This window comes from Vanacampus margaritifer, unplaced genomic scaffold (assembly GCF_051991255.1).
Source record: "Vanacampus margaritifer isolate UIUO_Vmar unplaced genomic scaffold, RoL_Vmar_1.0 HiC_scaffold_22, whole genome shotgun sequence".
Taxonomy (NCBI): Eukaryota; Metazoa; Chordata; class Actinopteri; order Syngnathiformes; family Syngnathidae; genus Vanacampus; species Vanacampus margaritifer.
The window spans coordinates 384,385-390,671 of NW_027520732.1; positions in this window are offsets into that span (position 1 = coordinate 384,385).

Below are 6,287 nucleotides of genomic sequence, written 5' to 3' on the forward strand. Positions count from 1 at the left end.
AGCCAGCCATTCATTTCAATGGGGGATTTCGACCCCTAGGCGCCCGCCATTCATTTCAATGGGGGATTTCGACCCCTGGTAGCCCACAATTCATTTCATTGGGGGATTTTGACACCTGGTCGCCCGCCATTCATTTCAATAGGGGAATTTGACCCCTGGTAGCCCGCCATACATTTCAATGGGGGATTTCGACCCCTGGTAGCCCGCCATTCATTTCAATGAGGGATTTCGACCCCTGGGAGCCCTCCATTCATTTCAATGGGGGATTTCGACCCCTTGGAGCCCGTCATTCATTTCAATTGGGGATTTCGACCACTGGGAGGCAGCCATTCATTTCAATGGGGGGATTTCGACCCCTCGGTTCCCGTCATTCATTTCAATGGGGTATTTCGACCACTGGGAGCCAGCCATTCATTTAAATGGGGGATTTCGACCCCTAGGCGCACCCGCTATTAATTTCAATGGGGGATTTAAACCCCTGGTAGCCCGCCATTTATTTCAATGAGGGATTTCGACCCCTGGGCACCCGCCATCCATTGCAATGGGGTATTTCGACCCCTGGTAGCCCGCCATTCATTTCATTGCGGGATTTCGACCCCTGGGCGGCCGCCTTTCATTTCAATGGGTGATTTCTACCCCTGGTAGCCCGCCATTCATTTCATTGGGGGATTTTGACTCCTGGTCGCCCGCCATTCATTTCAATGGGGGAATTCGACCCCTGGTAGCCCGCCATTCATTTCAATGGGGGATTTCAACCCCTGGTAACCCGCCATTCATTCCTATGGGGGATTTCGACCCCTGGGAGACAACCATTCATTTAAATGGGGGATTTCGACCCCTCGGTGCCCGTCATTCATTTCAATGGGGGATTTCGACAACTGGGAGCCAGCCATTCATTTCAATGGGGGATTTCGACCCCTAGGCGCCCGCCATTCATTTCAATGGGGGATTTCGACCCCTTGTAGCCCACCATTCATTTCAATGGGGGATTTCGACCCCTGGTAGCCAGCCATTCATTTCAATGGGGGATTTCGACCCCTAGGCGCCCCCGCCATTCATTTCAATGGGAGATTTCGACCCCTGGTAGCCCGCCATTCATTTCAATGGGGGATTTCGACCCTTGGTAGCCCGCCATTCATTTCATTGCGGGATTTCGACCCCTGGGCGCCCGCCATTCATTTCAATGGGTGATTTCTACCCCTGGTAGCCCGACATTCATTTCATTGGGGGATTTTGACTCCTGATCGCCCGCCATTCATTTCAATGGGGGAATTCGACCCCTGGGAGCCCGCCATTCATTTCAATGGGGGATTTCGACCACTGGGAGCCAGCCATTTATTTCAATGGGGGATTTCGACCCCTAGGCGCCCCCGCCATTCATTCCTATGGGGGGATCTCGATCCCTGGTAGCCCGCCATTCATTTCAATGGGGGATTTCAACCCCTGGTAACCAGCCATTCATTCCTATGGGGGATTTCGACCCCTGGGAGCCCACCATTCATTTAAATGGGGGAATTCGACCTCTGGGTGCCCGCCATTCATTTCAATATGGGAATTCGACCCCTGGTAGCCCGCCAAACATTTCAATGGGGAATTTCCACCCCTGGTAGCCCGCCATTCATTTCAATGAGGGATTTCGACCCCTGGTAGTCCTCCATTAATTTCAATGGGGGATTTCGACCCCTTGGAGCCCGTCATTCATTTCAATTGGGGATTTCGACCACTGGGAGGCAGCCATTCATTTCAATGGGGGATTTCGACCCCTCGGTGCCCGTCATTCATTTCAATGGGGGATTTCGACCACTGGGAGCCAGCCATTCATTTCAATGGGGGATTTCGACCCCTAGGCGCCCGCCATTCATTTCAATGGGGGATTTCGACCCCTTGTAGCCCACAATTCATTTCATTGGGGGATTTTGACTCCTGGTCGCCCGCCATTCATTTCAATGAGGGAATTCGACACCTGGGAGACCGCCATTCATTTCAATGGGGGATTTAAACCCCTGGTAACCCGCCATTTATTTCAATGGGGGATTTCGACCCCTGGGCGCCTGCCATCCATTTCAATGGGGGATTTCGACCACTGGGAGCCAGCCATTCATTTCAATGGGGGATTTCGACCCCTAGGCGCCCCCGCCATTCATTCCTATGGGGGGATCTCGTTCCCTGGTAGCCCGCCATTCATTTCAATGGGGGATTTCAACCCCTGGTAACCCGCCATTCATTCCTATGGGGGATTTCGACCCCTGGGAGCCAACCATTCATTTAAATGGGGGAATTCGACCCCTGGGTGCCCGCCATTCATTTCAATATGGGAATTCGACCCCTGGTAGCCCGCCAAACATTTCAATGGGTGATTTCCACCCCTGGTAGCCCGCCATTCATTTCAATGAGGGATTTCGACCCCTGGGAGTTCTCCATTCATTTCAATGGGGGATTTCGACCGCTTGGAGCCCGTCATTCATTTCAATTGGGGATTTCGACCAATGGGAGGCAGCCATTCAATTCAATGGGGGATTTCGACCCCTCGGTGCCCGTCATTCATTTCATTGGGGGATTTCGACCACTGGGAGCCAGCCATTCATTTCAATGGGGGATTTCGACCCCTAGGCGCCCGCCATTCATTTCAATGGGGGATTTCGACCCCTTGTAGCCCACCATTCATTTCAATGGGGGATTTCGACCCCTGGTAGCCAGCCATTCATTTCAATGGGGGATTTCGACCCCTAGGCGCCCCCGCCATTCATTTCAATGGGAGATTTCGACCCCTGGTAGCCCGCCATTCATTTCAATGGGGGATTTCGACCCCTGGTAGCCCGCCATTCATTTCATTGCGGGATTTTGACCCCTGGGCGCCCGCCATTCATTTCAATGGGTGATTTCTACCCCTGGTAGCCCGACATTCATTTCATTGGGGGATTTTGACTCCTGATCGCCCGCCATTCATTTCAATGGGGGAATTCGACCCCTGGGAGCCCGCCATTCATTTCAATGGGGGATTTCGACCACTGGGAGCCAGCCATTCATTTCAATGGGGGATTTCGACCCCTAGGCGCCCCCGTCATTCATTTCAATTGGGGATTTCGACCACTGGGAGCCAGCCATTCATTTCAATGGGGGATTTCGACCCCTAGGCGCCCGCCATTCATTTCAATGGGGGATTTCGACCCCTTGTAGCCCACCATTCATTTCAATGGGGGATTTCGACCCCTGGTAGCAAGCCATTCATTTCAATGGGGGATTTCGACCCCTAGGCGCCCCTGCCATTCATTTCAATGGGAGATTTCGACCCCTGGTAGCCCGCCATTCATTTCAATGGGGGATTTAGACCCCTGGTAGCCCGCCATTCATTTCATTGCGGGATTTTGACCCCTGGGCGCCCGCCATTCATTTCAATGGGTGATTTCTACCCCTGGTAGCCCGACATTCATTTCATTGGGGGATTTTGACTCCTGATCGCCCGCCATTTATTTCAATGGGGGAATTCGACCCCTGGGAGCCCGCCATTCATTTAAATGGGGGATTTCGACCACTGGGAGCCAGCCATTCATTTCAATGGGGGATTTCGACCCCTAGGCGCCCCCGCCATTCATTCCTATGGGGGGATCTCGATCCCTGGTAGCCCGCCATTCATTTCAATGGGGGATTTCAACCCCTGGTAACCCGCCATTCATTCCTATGGGGGATTTCGACCCCTGGGAGCCCACCATTCATTTAAATCGGGGAATTCGACCTCTGGGTGCCCGCCATTCATTTCAATATGGGAATTCGACCCCTGGTAGCCCGCCAAACGTTTCAATGGGGGATTTCAACCCCTGGTAGCCCGCAATTCATTTCAATGAGGGATTTCGACCCCTTGGAGCCCGTCATTCATTTCAATTGGGGATTTCGACCACTGGGAGGCAGCCATTCATTTCAATGGGGGATTTCGACCCCTCGGTGCCCGTCATTCATTTCAATGGGGGATTTCGACCACTGGGAGCCAGCCATTCATTTCAATGGGGAATTTCGACCCCTAGGCGCCCGCCATTCATTTCAATGGGGGATTTCGACCCCTGGTAGCCCACAATTCATTTCATTGGGGGATTTTGACTCCTGGTCGCCCGCCATTCATTTCAATGAGGGAATTCGACACCTGGGAGACCGCCATTCATTTCAATGGGTGATTTCTACCCCTGGTAGCCCGCCATTCATTTCATTGGGTGATTTTGACTCCTGGTCGCCCGCCATTCATTTCAATGGGGGAATTCGACCCCTGGGAGCCCGCCATTCATTTCAATGAGGGATTTCGACCCCTGGTAGCCCGCCATTCATTTCATTGGGGGATTTCGACCCCTAGGCGCACCCACCATTTATTCCTATGGGGGGATCTCGATCCCTGGTAGCCCGCCATTCATTTCAATGAGGGATTTCGACCCCTGGGAGCCCCCCATTCATTTCAAGGGGATATTTCGACCCCTGGTAGCCCGCCATTCATTTCAATGAGGGATTTCGACCCCTGGGAGCCCACCATTCATTTAAATGGGGGAATTCGACCCCTGGGAGCCCACCATTCATTTAAATTGGGTAATTCGACCCCTGGTAGCCCGCCATTCATTTCAATGGGGGATTTCGACCACTGGGAGCCAGCCATTCATTTCAATGGGGGATTTCGACCCCTAGGCGCCCGCCATTCATTTCAATGGGGGATTTTGTCTCCTGGTCGCCCGCAATTCATTTCAATGGGGGAATTCGACACCTGGGAGCCCGCCATTCATTTCAATGGGGGATTTCGACCACTGGGAGCCAGCCATTCATTTCAATGGGGGATTTCGACCCCTAGGCGCCCCCGCCATTCATTCCTATAGGGTGAATCTCGATCCCTGGTAGCCCGCCATTAATTTCAATGGGGGATTTAAACCCCTGGTAACCTGCCATTCATTCCTATGGGGGATTTCGACCCCTGGGAGCCCCCCATTCATTTAAATGGGGGATTTCGACCCCTCGGTGCCCGTCATTCATTTCAATGGGGGATTTTGACCTCTGGGAGCCAGCCATTCATTTCAATGGGGGATTTCGACCCCTAGGCGCCCCCGCCATTCATTCCTAAAGGGGGATCTCGATCCCTGGTAGCCCGCCATTCATTTCAATGGGGGATTTCAACCCCTGGTAACCCGCCATTCATTCCTATGGGGGATTTCAACCCCTGGGAGCCCACCATTCATTTAAATGGGGGAATTCGACCTCTGGGTGCCCGCCATTCATTTCAATATGGGAATTCGACCCCTGGTAGCCCGCCAAACATTTCAATGGGGGATTTCCACCCCTGGTAGCCCGCCATTCATTTCAATGAGGGATTTCGACCCCTGGTAGCCCTCCATTCATTTCAATGGGGGATTTCGACCCCTTGGAGCCCGTCATTCATTTCAATTGGGGATTTCGACCACTGGGAGGCAGCCATTCATTTCAATGGGGGATTTCGACCCCTCGGTGCCCGTCATTCATTTCAATGGGGGATTTCGACCACTGGGAGCCAGCCATTAATTTCAATGGGGGATTTCGACCCCTAGGCGCCCGCCATTCATTTCAATGGGGGATTTCGACCCCTGGTAGCCCACAATTCATTTCATTGGGGGATTTTGACTCCTGGTCGCCCGCCATTCATTTCAATGAGGGAATTCGACACCTGGGAGACCGCCATTCATTTCAATGGGGGATTTAAACCCCTGGTAACCCGCCATTTATTTCAATGGGGGATTTCGACCCCTGGGCGCTTGCCATCCATTTCAATGGGGGAATTCGACCCCTGGTAGCCCGCCATTCATTTCAATGGGGGATTTCGACCCCTGGTAGCCCGCCATTCATTTCATTGCGGGATTTCGACCCCTGGGCGCCCGCCATTCATTTCATTGGGGGATTTTGACTCCTGGTCGCCCGCCATTCATTTCAATGGGGGAATTCGACCCCTGGGAGCCCGCCATTCATTTCAATGGGGGATTTCGACCCCTGGTAGCCCGCCATTCATTTCATTGGGGGATTTCGACCCCTAGGCGCACCCACCATTCATTCCTATGGGGGGATCTTGATCCCTGGTAGCCCGCCATTCATTTCAATGGGGGATTTCAACCCCTGGTAACCCGCCATTCATTCCTATGGGGGATTTCGACCCCTGGGAGCCCACCATTCATTTAAATGGGGGAATTCGACCCCTGGGTGCCCGCGATTCATTTCAATATGGGAATTCGACCCCTGGTAGCCCGCCAAACATTTCAATGGGGGATTTCCACCCCTGGTAGCCCGCCATTCAT